This window comes from Strigops habroptila, chromosome 6, assembly GCF_004027225.2.
Source record: "Strigops habroptila isolate Jane chromosome 6, bStrHab1.2.pri, whole genome shotgun sequence".
Lineage (NCBI taxonomy): Eukaryota > Metazoa > Chordata > Aves > Psittaciformes > Psittacidae > Strigops > Strigops habroptila.
In genome coordinates this window covers 29117181-29134108 of record NC_044282.2, presented here as the reverse complement: position 1 = coordinate 29134108, position 16928 = coordinate 29117181, and the positions used below count along the sequence as shown (strand labels likewise).

At 39.9% G+C, this 16928-nt stretch overlaps 1 long non-coding RNA gene across 1 annotated transcript in view; it reads left to right on the top strand.

Moving 5' to 3' along the window:
- LOC115609725 overlaps positions 1-16928 on the top strand; it is a 48567-nt gene that overhangs the window by 7312 nt on the left and 24327 nt on the right. The window contains exon 2 of the long non-coding RNA XR_003991972.1: positions 3537-3586. This is a non-coding gene — a long non-coding RNA (uncharacterized LOC115609725). The remainder of the gene's footprint in view (positions 1-3536; positions 3587-16928) is intronic.

Here is a 16928-nt window from a genome sequence, read left to right as displayed (position 1 = left end):
TGCCAGTCCTTTCTAAAAGCAGCCACAAACACCTACCTATAAGCATACATTCATACTTCCGGTGTGAGGTTTAATATTTGTTTTCTGAATGCAGGAGACTTACCTTGAATACACTTCTTTCCACATTTGTTGCTAGCATGTCTAAGCCCTTCTAGAATTAAGTAGCTAATAAACGTGAAAAGAGAAGCACCCCAAAGTGCTTTCCACATTGTGGTATAGATCAAGCCAGCAAACATAGAGCTGACTCCTCTTCAGAAGGGTTTAACAAAGATTTTACATGTTGCTCCACCTCCCACCAAACCAGCTGAAGCCCGAGCCTCCTCTCAAGTCTGTCAATATAGCAACCTATGTGGCCACAGCCCAGCTCACTACTTGTCAAGGTGGTTGGGTTAGAAGCACAAGTATTTAGAGGTATTTAATTAAACAAACCTTTTAAAAGCCCTGAGTCTGAAAGCACTCATAGATACAGTGCAGGGTTTGGGCAAATGCTACCTTCGATTAATGAGGCAGGGCAGTAATGTGTAGCTGGGGATAACAGACTTCGTTTAGCTGCTGCTAGAACAGCCTGTCTGACTGCAGTGATGCCCCATTTCAGTTGCAGCTTTGCAGGTCAAGGGACTTCTCCACCCCTTTGACCACAAAAATCCTCTGAAAGGTGCTGCCCTCAATTCTACTGGCCCAGTCTTTCAGTCTGTCAATCTCTATTTTAGTTTGGGCAAACCAAATTGGACCTGCAAAGACCTGTCAATGAAAGTGAGTGGGCCTGGCTCATTTCAACACAGGTTGGGGAGCAATCAGACAAGTTACACTGGCAGAACCTGGGAGGTGGAAACCTATGGTGGGGGTGGTGGTGAGCAACAGGGGGTGCCCCAAGTGTCTTCACTCAGCCTAGCTACAGCCAAAACTGGCTGGCTGAACACAGAAACCCGGCTGACCTGAGCATTCTCTTTAATTGATGGAAAGAGTTGGGCAGCTATAAGAGGTACTTCATCCTGCTAAGGTTCTGAATCACCCTTTGAAATTGCAAAACCTCATAAATATTGGGAGGAGATTCATAAATCTAGATTAATGTTTTTTGATCGTATAGAGTAGCATTTCCATCACTATCCCTCTTCTCTGAAATACTATAGCTGATTGACAAAAATAGAGAAGGGTTTCTTTTAAGCTTTAAAATTGAGTTTAATTTTAGGGCAAGTTTAGGTAAGCAATAGGTCTTTTGTTAACATACAATGAAAAAAAAAATAAAAGCCCAATCCCCAAAACCTACTCACTTATTTCTGTACCACGGCATTAAGCCCTGCTGTCAATAATCAGTAAGAATTTAAGTGCGGGGAATATTATAAAGGGCCTAACTGGATCAGCTAAAATAAAGTTGTTTAAAAAATTCTCTAAATGTGCTGAGTGTACATTTATTTCCTTCAGTAAAAGGTAGGGTATTTTTGGTGTAGACACTGTATAAAGCTCATCTTAGTTGACAATGTAAAGAGTCCATCTTGACTAATGACAAAGTGCCACTACAACACAGCAACAATAATATTTCTGAGCTTGTCATTTAATGGTACTTTAAACAGCTCAAGCCAATGCTCTTCATGTTCTGTTGAAATTCTGGACCAGCTAAACAAAACAGGCATCTCCTCTGCCTCCCCTATTACTAACTCTTTTCGATCGTTGCTTGGAGTTTCTCTGCAATCAATTCATCTGCCTCAAACTGGAAAGGTAGCAAGCATGCAAGAGAACACACATTGTAGCTGCAGTGGTCTGGCACAGAATTCCTGAGAATACAGCAATGAGATTGCTCTTGACTCTCCTTTACACTAATGCTACATCCACTGCTGGATAGAAGTCTGCTGTTAGATGCTAAATATGCATCAGTCTTATGTAAATTTGCACTAGGGATGTAGAGGTTAGTTTATTAGCTATTTTGTAGCAAGAAAGTAGTGTAAATCTATGTTAATTAAGTCTTTCCATCTTCGTTGCACATGTTTTCCTGGGCTAACTGTGCTTGTCCCTTTTTTGTGTATATTTCATGATAAATATGTCAATAAATAATTGATTGAGCTGACAGGAAGAAAAAGACAATGCAGTGGAAACCTTGTCAAATACAGCCTTTAAATAGCCAGTGTAATTTAAATAGGAAATCCTAAATCAACTGCTAGATAATGTAGTGAGTAAACATATAACCAGTAAGTAAACATGTTAACCAGCCAGAAAGTCATAACTTACATTTGTTGATACATCAAAGTCTAGTCGTAGCAGTCAACAAAGGCACGAGGAACAGTTAATAAAACTCAGGAAATAAAGATAGCATATCATTTTATGAACTTTATAAATTACAGCTTCTAAAGACTTCTTCAAAAAAAATGTTTCCAGAGTGCTGCTGTAGAATCATCATCGATAAACAGGTTTTGTTCATAATTAGACCTAACCACTTAGGAGATTTAGAGGCATTAACGCTCAAAGAATGCTTAAAGTTCAGGAATGCATGATAGAGCTGTTGTTGGAAGAATGCTTGGTTTTGTACAGTAAACAGTATGTGGTTATTGCACTGAAAAAGCATTTGTTTGTGAAGTTTTGTCACTATTAAAGAAAAAACCCACAACAGAACATGTATGTGCATGCAGGCATGGTATATTCTATTCACATATCCTTATAAAAATGTTGGTGTCTTAGATACGGCTATACTTAAAAAACTTTTTCTTTACAGCATACTTGCACCATTCTTTTTATTTTCATTACATGCAAATCCTTTTTATTTTCCTCCCCTGAATTAACCTTACAATTACCCCCTCTAGTAAAAACAGATGTGTGAATAAAAGTAGTCCACCCATTTATGCTACAAGTTGGCTCCTAACACCCTAAAATAGGTAAAACCAAACAAAAATAAACCAAGCACCATGACATGCATCCTCTGCAAGCTGAGGAGATATCATTGGTGAGATTTCCCAAAGATTTCCTGTCAGCTCTCTGCTGCCACAGAAAACGATGAAGCCATTGTCTTTGGTAGAAGTGAAGTTAGGCCAAAGAAGAATGCTTCTACAAATCCTCTCCCTGTCAACTGCAGAGACAAAAAACATTTGAAAATACGTATTATACTTAAAATGTTCACAAGCCTGTATGACTAACTCTGTAAATGCCTTATCACAAACTGAACTAAAAAGAAACCAGCCTTCCTGAAAATTCATTTGCTGCTTCTAATCCCCAAATGATGAACTATTAGCTATTTCATGCATTGTCATCGTAGGGGAACCTGTACGGCTGGGTGAACAGTGTAAGTCAGCAAATACAGTAACAAGTGTTTCCAGTGGGGAGCTGAAGAGGTCCCGTAGTTGCTAATTTAGGCATTTGGAATTTAAACAGTGGAGAACTTTAGGGAGAAGAGCGTTAGCTGGAGTTGACTAAGATCTCTTTGTTTCTTTATTTTTGTTTGACAAACAGGTATCCATAGCTGAGGCTGTGTACCTGATATGGCCTTTACTTCAGAGGTCTACAACATGTATCAAACATACTGCCACTTCATTTTTATTTTTTTTCCCTAGCATGGTGATGATGTGAAGCCTTAAGAGACGTTTCTGGCATACTGGAGTAGGTGAGGCTATCATCCCGGTGGGGATCAGCTTTGTATGTATGTAAGCTAGCGTGTCTCCTGGGTTTAATTTTCTTCATCCTAATTGCCAGCAGAAGTTGCAATGATTGTTTTTTGAGGATTCACAATACTATCTCCAATAAAGACATTAAGTATTAAAGAAGTTGGTAAGCTGAGCCTAGGTGTACTGATTAAGTGAATTTCTTCTTAACTCCTGTGAGAAGAAATCAAAGCTGCTGAAAGAAATCACTGTGCTAATATACTCTGAAAGCACTTCTACATCATACTCCTTAAAGTTAAAGGGCCCCAGTGTTTTGCCACAGTATCTCAATATGCCAAAGACATACAGACGTGTCTTTTAAGGGGAGAGGGTGCTATACTGAGTGCCATTTATCTTCAATCTTTCCTGAAATTAAGAAGTAAACTCTATTGTATATTATACTTATATATACACACACATATACAAAATGTATAAATAGGCATGGAATATAACATGTAATAGAAAATATAAGCCAATATACATTACCTCATAGGTATCGTAATATATTATTGTAACATATGTTGCATATGACGTTATATTTTACATTTAGAGTAAGACACACGTTAAAAAATTACATTGTTGATTTAACGTTTCTCTGGCTTCTTCACTCCAAGTTAGTCTTGGTCCTTAGAGAGGAAATGAATGGGGTCACAGCCTCAATCCCACCTCACAGCTTCATACATCTGCTGTTCATCTGTTTCTTTGTTTCCCTTTAAATACCTTATCTAAAACTATGTATGCAGCTAAATTATGGGGGAAAAAAAAATGTTAGAATTACTGTTACCTTGTAATGCAGATGTAACGCCTGTGCTGTAAAATCAGTGTGTCTGAGCAATGCTGTAACATACAGCATGTATTTCATGCTTCAGCGTGAAGTAACCAGCTTTCAGTCATAACTGGTAGCCCTCTGTAACACCCTTCACTATGTAATATCGACATGCTCTCCACCACTGACTAAAAGCATTGCCAGGTTTGACCATCATGCTGTGGGACTCAGCCAATAAAATCCTATCTTTATTGAAACTAAGGGAAAAAAACACTCCAAACCTCTCATTGAATTATTTAGGCTCAAAATTTCAAAATGCAACATACAGAATTATTATCCTTTTGTCCTTGGAGAAGATTGCTGCAGTATAGAGTTGACACATTCATAGGACATACCGAGACAAGGGCAACCAAGGAGTGGTTGCCCTTGAAATGATACGTATCCTCAGGATAAATGCAATACAACCACCATAGCTGAGAAATCAGTATCTTGGGAGCTTGCACTCAAGTGAACATCAGAGCACTGCAAGTTGCAATCCCTTTGATCTCATGCAGGATTTATGAAATTCCTGTATAGAGTCAGCTCAGGTTCCTGCACTGTGTGTGGCCAGAGGAAGGTAGCACCAAGAATGCGTTGTTCAGTCAGCATGCTCTAAGGTTTTGGCTTGTCTATGCCTGAATGCTGATGGTAATTCCAGCTCTGCTCTGGGACCAAAGCATTCAATATTATAAGAGGGATCTCTCCTCTCCTCAGGCCATGTGGCAGCAATGTCTTTTTAAGAATAGGAACAGATCTACAAACTTGAGATCAGTGGTCGTTTGGCAAGGATTTCTGGACATCTGCAGCCTGTTGGAGCTACAACTGCCAATAATTTATCAGCACTAGAGGAATAAAAAGTCTTTGAGTTCCACCCAGTGTAAAAGAGGGGCTGAAGGATCCTGGGCTTCTCAGCCTTAGGGCCTTTACCCAGGAGCAGAAAGACCTAGTTTTTTAGGTTTTGCTCCAAGAACTGTTCATGAATTTTCTTCACTGACTGTTTCTTATAAAACGCAGAAGTTGTCAAAGCAGAGCACAGGTCCCAGATGTTTCTCTAAAGCCAACAAGAGTTCCTGACTACATTCCCTCTTTCTTCTCACGGAGATAAAGGAACATGGTTTTGCTGCCTCTGCTGGTTCAGGTGTGAGATAGGTGCTGAGATGCTTCACATACACCTTCAGAAGAAAGCTGAGATATTTGTAGTGGTATTTTCACAATAAGCAGTTGTTTTCAGATTGTCATTTTGGACTTAGACATCTCTTCTCCAGGTTTGGGGTCTGAAATCATTGATCTCTTTTTTTTTTTATTTTTTATGTGCATATCAGTATTTGATTTGATATGTATCAGCTGGATGTAGCCAATGTCACACAATATGGGTGAGATGGAAGAGAACAGAAAAATGAGACAAATGCAATCTCACAGCTGAAAGCCGAAGTCAGCAAAACTTTTAATAGCAATGAGGATCAGCTCACTTATGGAGTAGGTAACTGAAGAGCGTCCTCCGGTTTCAAAATCAAGAGTAGAAGTTTTGCCAGAAAGTATATGTGGCCCCAGTGCTAAATTACTGGGTTGGAGCACAGGAAATGCAAGATGAATTCCCATGGCTCAGTACTAATATTAATTTAGACTTTTATGGACAGTGCCCTGCTACAAGCCTAAGACCTATATGCTTTTCTGAGGAAACACAACTTGCTTATTCTGCCTGTGGCTGGAATTGTTTTTGTGGTCTCTTCCGGTTTTAACAGCACAGTTGTGAGCCTTTACTCTGGATGGGCCTGAGTCAGCTCCAAACCTTAAACAGTGTAGCCATGGTTAGTAAGCCTGAGCTACTAAGCCTTTGCTGATAGCGTGGGCACAAGTTGTGCCTACTTGGAGCACAACCAAAGCAAGCTCACATCTGCTTGCAAAAAAAAAAGTAAACATATCCTCTGTTCTTTTCCTGCTTCTTCTCCCTCCCTTTCTCTTTCCCTCCCTTTTTTTCTCTTTCTGTCCCACCCGCACACATCCCCAGGAGCACTCACAGAAACTCCACCTGTCTAAGCCCTCCACCCAGATAGTTCGAATTTCTGAGTGAGATCTCACAGGGCACACAGTTGCTTAGATTGGTAACAAGTGGCTGTGTTTTGGTATGAGGCCCCTTCCGCACTTCCTTACAATGGACATGAACAAAGAGCAATTGTTACATTCACACATTTCAACGAGGTTTTACTCAACCTAAGATGTGTTCATTTTTGCCTACTACAGTTGACTGAACCCAGAAAAGGGTGATATAGATCATGGGGGGGAAACCACTATGCTGAGCTCCGAACACTTGTTGGGGAGTTCCCTGTTCAGGGGGGACAAACTCATCATAAGTTGCACTAAATCCACTGTGGAAGGATGTCAGTGCCCCACAGCTCACAGCAGAGGCTCTGGCTCTGGAAACGTCAATAGCAGCCCTTCTTTGTTGTTAGCTGTGGCAGCTGTTGACATACGAATTTTGAGTGACTTGTGTGGCTACAAGATCCAGGTTCCATGGGGCTTTCTCAACTATACGATAAGAATCAGGTTACCCTTTCCCTAAATTTTCTTTAAATCTGTCTTTTCTTCCACTAGCTAGACACTAGTTATGTTGTACATCATCTGCCATTTTTCTGGCACGAGCAGCCTGCTGGCACAAGTCAGTGGAAATTCAACGTTCATTAAGGTTAGACTGTATTGCCTATGCTTCTCCTCTGTCCTGGTTTCCCCCACTCCTCCCCAGGATGATCTCTTACAACAGTGAAGCTAACAATTTTACAACAGGAAGCCCTGCATTTTAGATAGCAAAGATAAATTAGCGGCATCTTGGCTATCATTGCCTTGATGCCTGGGATTTAGGATTTCTGAGACTTGGGGGTGTTTACCACTAGGTTTTGAAAAGCATCAACTGTCTCAGTCACCTACATACTTGCACAAAGACCGTGTCTCAAAGAAGCAGTACTTTTTAACAGAACAACTATGGAAAATGCTGAAAAGTAAAAGGATCATCACATCCCTTTCTCTTTTTAAAATGTGTAATCCTTGCAGGAGATTACTGATGGGTGAATATTAGAGCTGGTCTGCCTGATAGCTTGAAAACTTGTTTCACAGGGAAAGCTGTCTTCTGGCAAATTAAAAGAAATTGAGTTTCTCAGGATCCCATTTCCCCCTGCACAGGAGAAACTGTAAAGGAAAGGAAGCTTGCCTATTTCTGTGGTTTCTTACTGTATGTATATGTGTGTGTTTTTATTGATATTTATATCCCAGTGGAAAAACCCAAACAGATCACATGCAGACCCTAGCATTTTGTTTTCTTGTATTACGTATGTCTGGAGGAAACATCAGAAAGCTAGGTAACTATGGCTCTGCCTCTGCACTTATGCCTGCTACTTGACGGATGCCACAGGTCCTGCAGGTTCATCCACATGCTCCATACCTTGGTGAAATGTGGGAGGAATATTAGTGTCACCGTTCTAGTTGAAGGTTACTTACATAGTTCCACCGTTACAGCACAGTCACAAACTTTGTATGTATTCCATAAATTCATTGCAGTCAGACAAGCACTGGTATTCTCATTAAAAAAAAAAAAAAAAAGGGGGAGAACAGAGGGAAAAGAGAAAGAAAGTGTAAATGACGTGCCCAACATTACATAAATCCACGGTCATGCAAAATCACATTTGTTCCCTGGCAGAGCAAGCCTTGATTTGTTTCACAAGCCAAAATATTACATTAATTTGTTTAACAAGCCCCAAATAGTGCTGTAACCCTTTCAGCTCTAGATCAGTACCTTGTTATGGTGAAATTAAGTATTGTTAAGTACCTAAACCAAATACAGATTTCTTGTATCTGCCAAGTATATACAGAAATTCCACAGTATTTGGGCTAAATGTGACAGTCAGGGATAGCAGATGGAGTGAAGAGCTCCTCTTTTTCAAAACAGGTTTGGGGGCTTGGAAAGGTCAGTCAAAAACCCACCAAGTTCCATATGATCTTACCTGCTGGAGAAGGCGAGAATTCTGTTCCTGTATCTTCTGCAAGTTAATTTCCTTTTCTTGCTTGACATCCTAAACCTTCACAGCCTGCACACTAGAGCTATGCTATGCTATGAGGAGGGAGAATCCAATTAATTATGTCCTACCTCACATTCAGCTTTCAGCAAGCAATTATTAGACAAAACCTAGTCGAAGTCCTTATTTGATTTAGGAGGCTTGTGTGTCTTGGCATTCATCAGGATTTACTGATGTTGATAAATTGCTCTTCCCTATCATGGCTTTAAATAGATATATCAGGTTTGTCCAAGGCTCCTTGCCGAGCCTTGACCTAAATGGTTTTTCATCTAGGAGTATGGAGCAGTTGTTCTTTTATCTGGAACTGTAATATGGAGGTTAGAAGTAATGAAACTGGCATTTTTCTAATTACGAATTCCATTATTATTTTCTATCCTCAGACATGAGGGGTAAATCCACATGAGTCTGCTTCAGTAAAGCTCTCCTGAACTAGCAGAATGAGATAAATTAAAATAGCGTGAGCCAACTATGTCCTAGGATAGCTTCACATGCAATATCTAAGAGAGAGCCTAGGTTGCAATCCGCAGACATGCTGTTGCTAGATCCGGTGTGACAGAATTGAGAAGAAGCAGGTCGAATATATTCTGTGTACATTCTGTATGAAGACCCTGGAATTAATATATTCTTTATGAAGACTCTGGGATGCTACTTTTTTCCCGCCATCCAGCACCTATTTGTGTTAGTTGCTCTTTGAAGAGTGGTTGGAGGAGTAACACGCAGACGAATATGCGAGTATGCATAATGCTACGTGGTAGTACAGCATGAACTGACTGTGCTAAGTTTGGTTTAGTTAAATTTCAAGGTGATTGACAGGGTGCTCAGGTCACTTTTGCTATCTCGTAAGCCAAAGGAAAACAAAAGAAAGAGGAAAAAAAATATACTAAAATAATAGATATATTTTTTTTTTCCTCTCAGCCTCCTGTGTTCTTAACCAGGAGCTTTGTAAAGTACTCTAACTTGTTTTTCAGATTAGTTCTTGAGATCATAGCCACAATGGGCAGGAGTCTGCTCTTTCTGATACATGTACTGAACTGGCATTACTTGGGGTATTTTCCTCCTAAATTCATTCTAAGTTCTTGTGAGTCACTATATTACTTGACAGCTGAATTTAATGCATCTGATTGTTGAGTTCCCTAGCTGCTAATGTTCAAAGATCACTTACTGGCAAATACCATGTAATGTCTGTAATGGAATTGCTGCATGTGCATGTTAAATACCTTCTGAGTTTTGTTTGTTAATGCCAGGTAATTCAGGCTAGTCTCTTTTTTTGATATAACCAATTATAAAACCTAATCTGTTTTGACTACATCCGTCCCATGTAATATTCAAGTCTGTGCCACTTTGACACCAGAAGCTACAGAAAGGGATATTTATGAACTTCAAATTCCAAAGAAAGAACTGCCTTGTACAACTGTGCTTGTACCCCAACTGTCTTTTTTTATGTAATGGATTGTAAATGCTCACCACAATCATTAGATTATTCCTCACTGATGTAGCTGTGTGTTTACAAAAAGAAAGTCTATTTTTTCCCTAATAGTACTTGCTATCCATTGTTTACTACCTAACTGTTTTTGAAGTTTGCTGTCTGATCAATAAGTAGAAAAGATGTGAAGAATTGCCCATCACAAGGGAATTCCAGAGAATAGCGGAGCTTGTAATATTGTGGAAAAACCCAGACACAGTTTTCATGAAAAAAAAAAATAAAAAATCAATAAGTATTTTAAAATAAGCACTCTCTGCAAATATTACAACCTAAATACTGTCATGAATATTGCTGAAGGACAAGAAGGCCTTAAACTGATGAAATGTGATTACCTGGAAAATGCCATGACTTTCCAGTTCAACAGTCCATGAGCAACTTTTCTGATGCAGAAATTCCTATTCCTGAAATGGAAGTAGTATGCTTTCCTTCTATCACTGCACACCACCTTCTAGGGGAAATTCACTTCCACCTCCCCAGACTATCACCTCAGCTGAGCTTGTGGAAATCAGGTAATCTTTTGACACTGAGTACCTGTATATCAACTTAAGCTTTCTTATGTCAAAATGTCAGTAGTACTAGATATTTTTATACTGCTTAATATCAGTATTATTGTTCTTTTATGTGTCAGCCTGAAGATATAATAGTATCATAAAGTGGTCTAGATGTCAAGGTTTTTCATTATTATATAATAATCAGTGCACTTTGCTCTGCTCTCCTTAGCCTTACAGTCAAAGTTTACATATTTCTTTAGAAATCATTTATTACTTCACATATCTGATTAATATAGTAACAAACCAGGACATACATTTACAGAAAAGGTATGTTGGGCTACACTTCAATAACCAAACAAAACCAAATACCTAATTGCATGATTTGCTGTTAGAATAATATCTCCAGTAGTAAATTTTTGTATGGACTGAGGAAAAGCCATTCCTGGCTTGAAGGAAGACGTGCTAAATTTCTGATCTTTATTGACTGCTTAACTGAGAATACAGGAAAGCAAGGCTGATCAGGATGACTCAGAGCAAAAAGCAATTGTGTGCCTTTTTTTATAGCCATGCAAATTTAAGTGAACCATACAGTTCTACACAAATATGTGTATGTTTATTAGCACATCGTTTTCGCGGTGTGTGACAACGGAGTAATTATCTTTAGTAGATAACCTTGTATGAACATACACCAGCTTATATGTACTACCTAATGTAGGGGTCTCCAGAAACTATTATATCCTGTACAAAACCTAATATATAATTTAAGGCAGATATTCAGACCAGCACTTCATTTTGAGCAAGCATTGTCTTTTGTACTTAATATGTACACGACTATTGAGGGATAATACTAATTGTTATCTAGCAAGTGAATCTCGCTACTATTAATTATCAGTGAACTAAAATCTAAGTAGCATAATTATCTTGAAAAATGTCTGCAATAAGACCATGCCAAACTGTATCATATCAAATGTCCCAGTCACCCAGTATTCTGTCTCCAGCAGTGGTAATAGGTAGCAGAGAGAATCCACAACCTCATTAGCACTGAAATGGGTGCAGTAGTTTGTTTCACAAACAACTACTTAAAGCACACCAGTAGTTTGAGTCGTCTCCTTTAACAGTAGTTATCTGCAGTGTAGATGCCTACACCTGTACTGTCTAGCCTCCCTACCCAAAATTAGTCTCTGGAAGGACTAGAATTATTCATTTCTGATTTGCAACCTTAAAATGTCTGCTTCTCTTCAGGGACTCTAAGAGGAACCTGCAGTGACTATCTCAGACATAGACATTTACATGACACCCTCCACAGGACCTTATATTTTAAAACACTCAGGTGTTTATACAAGCCAGGGGCACTTCATTCATCTTCTCTCCAAACAAATGCAAGTGAGATGCCTCGGGTAAAACAACTTCGTTCAAACTCATTCATCTGGACACATAAACCACAGCCAAAACTAACAGAGCTTGTAATATTTTAGACTAAGAGAATTCACCAAGGAGCTCTTTGTTGTTTGGTGAAGAATGGTGATGAAATGGAAGGATTAACAAAAGTGATCTGTACCTACAATGGCAATCTTAAATGGGCAAACTTTGATAAGCTGGGAAAACTATATAGTGAAGCAGGCTGGACTGAAGTGCTTTGGGAAGGAAATGCTTGAACGGGATTATTCTGAAGGCAAACCTGCAAAAAATAGTATGTAATTTTTCTCCCAAAACTGGTTTGAAAAGGTTCAGGATAAACTGTACAATTAACCACCTCAAAACAATATTAGAAATAAGTAGACACCCTTACTGAAATACAAAAAGAGACTGAACAGTTCCCTGGAGGGCAAAAAGTATAGCACTAAATCAAAAATTGCTGAAAGTTAAGATGAATTAGATCATGTAAAAGCAGTAGTAAAATTTCATTTTAGCTGTATAAACAAAAAGAGAACCAGAAAAGAGGAAGGGGGCTCTTACGTAGTAAAGCTGAGCTAACTTGCTTTTTTGCCAGTATGTCTGGGATAAATGGAACAAAATCTGTTTCGTGTTCACCAAAAGTAGATTTTATGATAACAACACAATTTTTTTTCAGACAAAAATATTTTCTTTGTCTTATCTTTCCCTTGAAATACAACAGCTTTAATCAATTTGGATGTTGCTTACTCACTCTGTTCCACACAGAGAATCATCAGTTTATGAAGAAGAGGATATATATAAGAACTGAAAAGAGGATAGCTAGAACACAGATGACAGGAGTTGTGCTGAAAACAGAGTCATAATCCTAGAGGGAAGTATGTAGCAAAATTCCTTCAGGAGCAGTTTTGGTCTGTCTTGATCTCTAATTTAATATTTTCATGTAGTATATGTTGTCATGGGAAAATGTGCATATCCTAATTAAATCTGTTGATGCAACATTGAGAGGCGACATTAACATAGAAAAGGATTTGAATATCAAGGGTATAAAACAGAATCAGAGGATATTAAAGGGAATTGGGGAAGAGTTTGAGGATGGAGTGGCATTAAACAATGCCAAGTACAAAGCAGTAGACTTAGGAACAAAGAACAGGAGTCTCTGCTGTTACATAGGTTGTCATCAGATGACCACAGGAGAACTATGTGGTGCCTAGATGATACGACACTGAAAAAGGCAAATGCGATTCCAGGACATGTCAGGAAGTGTCAGTACCATACACAAAGCTGTCCCTGAATTCTTTTGGATGGACCACCATTCTCTGGAGCAGTTCTGGTGATCATTTGTCCCAGGGTTTGTTCCTTGCAGACAGAGATGATTTCTAGTTGCCAGATTTTGCTTCCTTGGGCCTTTACATTCCTCCAACACTAGCTCAGAAGGCTTAAGACACCCTTAAACTCCACTGGGCTGATGCCAGGCCCCAGAATAAGCAATAAATGCTTTCACCATCATGCTATAAAAACTGCACTTGGGTGGGCTCCATCCAGCACAGTCCTTACATTCACTTTGAACTAAAACCTCATCCCACCACATACACAAACATACACAGACAGAGTTATTATTACATTTTAGACCCACAGGGTCCCTGCACTGTCCCCATGGAGACCCAAGTTAAGTGCTGTGCACTGTGCACATGAGCAGTCTGTGCTTGAGGAGGTTTCATTTTGGACAGTGTGGATGCTCTGCACCACTCGGTCTGAAGTTCATCTGGAAGGATGCCTGCAGAAAAAAACTGCTTGTGGACATTCAGGACCAGCATCTACTACTTTACTACAGTCTAGGCAGGTTTTCTGGCTCTCACTGGAACACCTTAATTCCTTTCCATCTTTGTGATGCAAACTCTCAAAACAGCTATTGCAGCTACCATGGGGATACACTCTTTTTTCCTTTGGCTATTCTAGGAAAGCTGGACAGCTGATAAAATTCCAATTTAGCAATTTATTGCCAAACTGGTGAAGAGGGCTTTAACCTAAAGTTGCCAGGGGAGGGGAACCTCCATCCATCCCACTCCTACCAGTTTAATGCCAATACCAGCAACAGATGCCAGAGCCTGGAGGGGGATCACAGGTCAGCAGGGGAGCAGCTGAAGAGCAGCACAAAGGAATTCCAGCCACTCCGGCAAGTAGGGCTAGGATCTTCTTGGCATCACAGGGACATGGCATGGCTCCTATGACTGAAGTGTTTGAATGGAAAGATATAGGCTCTTTAGGAAGGGCAGGCAGGGGAGATGAGGAGGGGTATCACCCTCTATGTTGGGGATCAGCTGGAGTTCATGGAGTTCTGCCTGGGGATGGATGAGGAGCCAACTGGGAGCTTATGGGTCAGGATTAAAGGGAGGGCAGGGACAGGTGACTTTATAGTGAGGATCTGCTACTGGCCACCAAACCAGTGGATGAATCCTGGATCTGCTTGGTAGAGTACCACGAGATAAACCAGTGGAGGGAAGAGGGGCCCAAGAAAGCTGGTTCATATTAAAGGATCATCTCTTCCAAGCTCAGGAGTGATGCACCCCAGCAAAGAGGAAGTCAGGCAAAAAGACCCGGAGGCCCCCTCTACTCCGCTTTTGTGAGACTCCACCTGGAGTACTGCGTTCAGCTCTGGGACCTCAACAGAAGGGGATGTGGATCTGTTGGAGTGAGTCCAGAGGAGGCCACGAAGATGATCAGAGGTCTGGAACACCTCTCCTATGAAGACAGGCTGAAAGAGTTGGGGTTGTTCAGCCTGGAGAAGAGAAGGCTGTGGGGAGACCTTGGAGCAGTCCTAAAGGGTATAAGAAAGCTGGAGAGGGACTTTTTAGAAAGGCGTGTAGTGACAGGACAACAGGGAATAGCTTTAAAGTGAAAAAAGATTTAGATTAGATATGGGGAGGGGAGAAGTTCTTTACTGTGAGAGTGGTAATGCACTGGAACAGTAAAGCAACTTGTTCTAGTGGAAGGTGTCCCTGCCCATGGCAGGGGGGTTGGAACTAGATGAGCTTAATGTTCTTTTCCAACCCTTCCAACCCAAACGATTCTATGATCCTATGACTTTGTGATTTAAAAAAAAAAAGGACACAAGATAATAATTACATCCTAGGATCTTGGAGGCAATACATAGCATACAGAAAACACCCAATGCAAGTACTCTGTAGAGTGGACATGGTTGATTTCTGTAGAGGGGACTAGCCCTAAGCAGTGGCGACCTTTGCAAATCCATGTCATCTGGCCTCAGGGTTGAGCATTGGTCCCAGTCCTCTTATTTACCAGCATAGATGTACCCATCTCTTCACTGATTCTGTCTTCTTGTCTGCGCTTCTCAGATACTGTGTTCCACAGTGGAAACCACTTCCTAGTATAACATCCTAACTGCTACAGCCAATACTGTTTCTTTAGAGGTTTCCAGGGATCCATTCAGATTCAGCCATCATACCTAAAAAATTACTTGCACTTATTTATTCTAGAGATTTTTTTTTTTCCTGTTAATTTAGGAATGGACTCACTTTTTCATGAGTGGAAATGTCACACTGCCAGAGCAGGTGTCATCTGTACTTGGCTGACCTTGACTTTGCACAGGACAAAAACATCTTCCTCTGTCATGACTCTGTGTGTACATTTCAGTGTGAAGTGTCTCCATCTACTGAGCTTCTATTTTATATCAACCTGTAAATAGGATAATATACTTCTTGCAGACATTTACATGAGTTACACCCCATTCATTATAGATTCTTGATTGACACAGAAAAAGATGATAATCTACCCCTTTGAATAAAAAAGAGTTTAAGGTGCTCCTGTTTTAAGAGAGAAGACAAAAAAGTTTGGCTCGGGTAGCTTAGCAAAATGAGAATTGAGACAAACAGAACTGTAGAATAATTCGGGTTGGAAATAATCTCTGAAGGTCACTTTGTTCAACCTCCTTCTCAAAGGCAGACCTAAATTCAAAGTTAGATTAGGTTGCATGGGGTTTTGTTGAGTTGAATTTAGAGTATCTCCAGGGACTGAAATTCCACAGTCACTCTGGGCAACCTAGTCCAGTGCTTGGCCATTCTTCTGTGATTTGTTTTATTTTCTTCTTATATGCAGCCAGAATTTCTTAGTAGCATTTTGTGCTTATTGTCTCTCATTTCTGACTACTTTGATTCTATCCTTTCTTTAAACCTCTGGTAGTCCCCTAAGCCTTCTTTTCAGACTTAGCAGCCCCACATCTCTCAGCCTGTCCTCATGTATCATGTGTTCCATGTTGAGTTTGAAGGTACAGGATGCCCCTTCTCTCCTCTGTTTTGATTTTTGTAGGTCAGTTTTAGCATTTTTGGCTAGGGCGAAATTTTCCGATACTGTCTTAACCAGCTCTTGTTCGCGGTGACCTCACCCCTGTGGACAGGAGAGGTCTGAAGATTTAGGGAACATTTGTGAAAACATTATTTGGAACAAGAATCATGTATTTTAGCTGCAATTAATTCTAATAAAATACACATAAAGGTCTCCCAATTTGTGTCATTCAGAGATAAATTTAAAAAATGTATGGCTTTAAGACTGCTGCATGCATTCAGATCTTGCTTTCAAGACGTCTCTGTGCAAATATGAGTATAAGAAATGTACATTACAAAAAAAAGAACACCTGCAACATCTCAGTTCAGTTCTAGAAGCTGATGCCTCACAGAAAGTCTCCAGCTTTGGCAATGCTGTACACATAAACCTGAGAAGAGGAGAAAAGATTGCTGAGTGTTTCCTCCTGTCCTTCTGCAGAAATGAAGTGGTTTATTCTGTTCATTCCTAGGATCACTTTATATTTTTACTGGAAATTATGAAAGGAAAAGAGAAAAATGAAAACTGATGTGGTTCTCTAAGACCATGTATTATATCTGAGGTCCAGAATGAACCATGTGAGCCCATCATTAGACTATAAGGAGAAAAATATATTTCCTGCCTTATTTCTGTAGTCAGAAAGTATGTAAAATGGAGACCAAGAAATTAAAATTCAAACGCTCTTGCTGAAGTGGAGAGACACAGACAGAAAGAGTTCACTGGGATAGATTT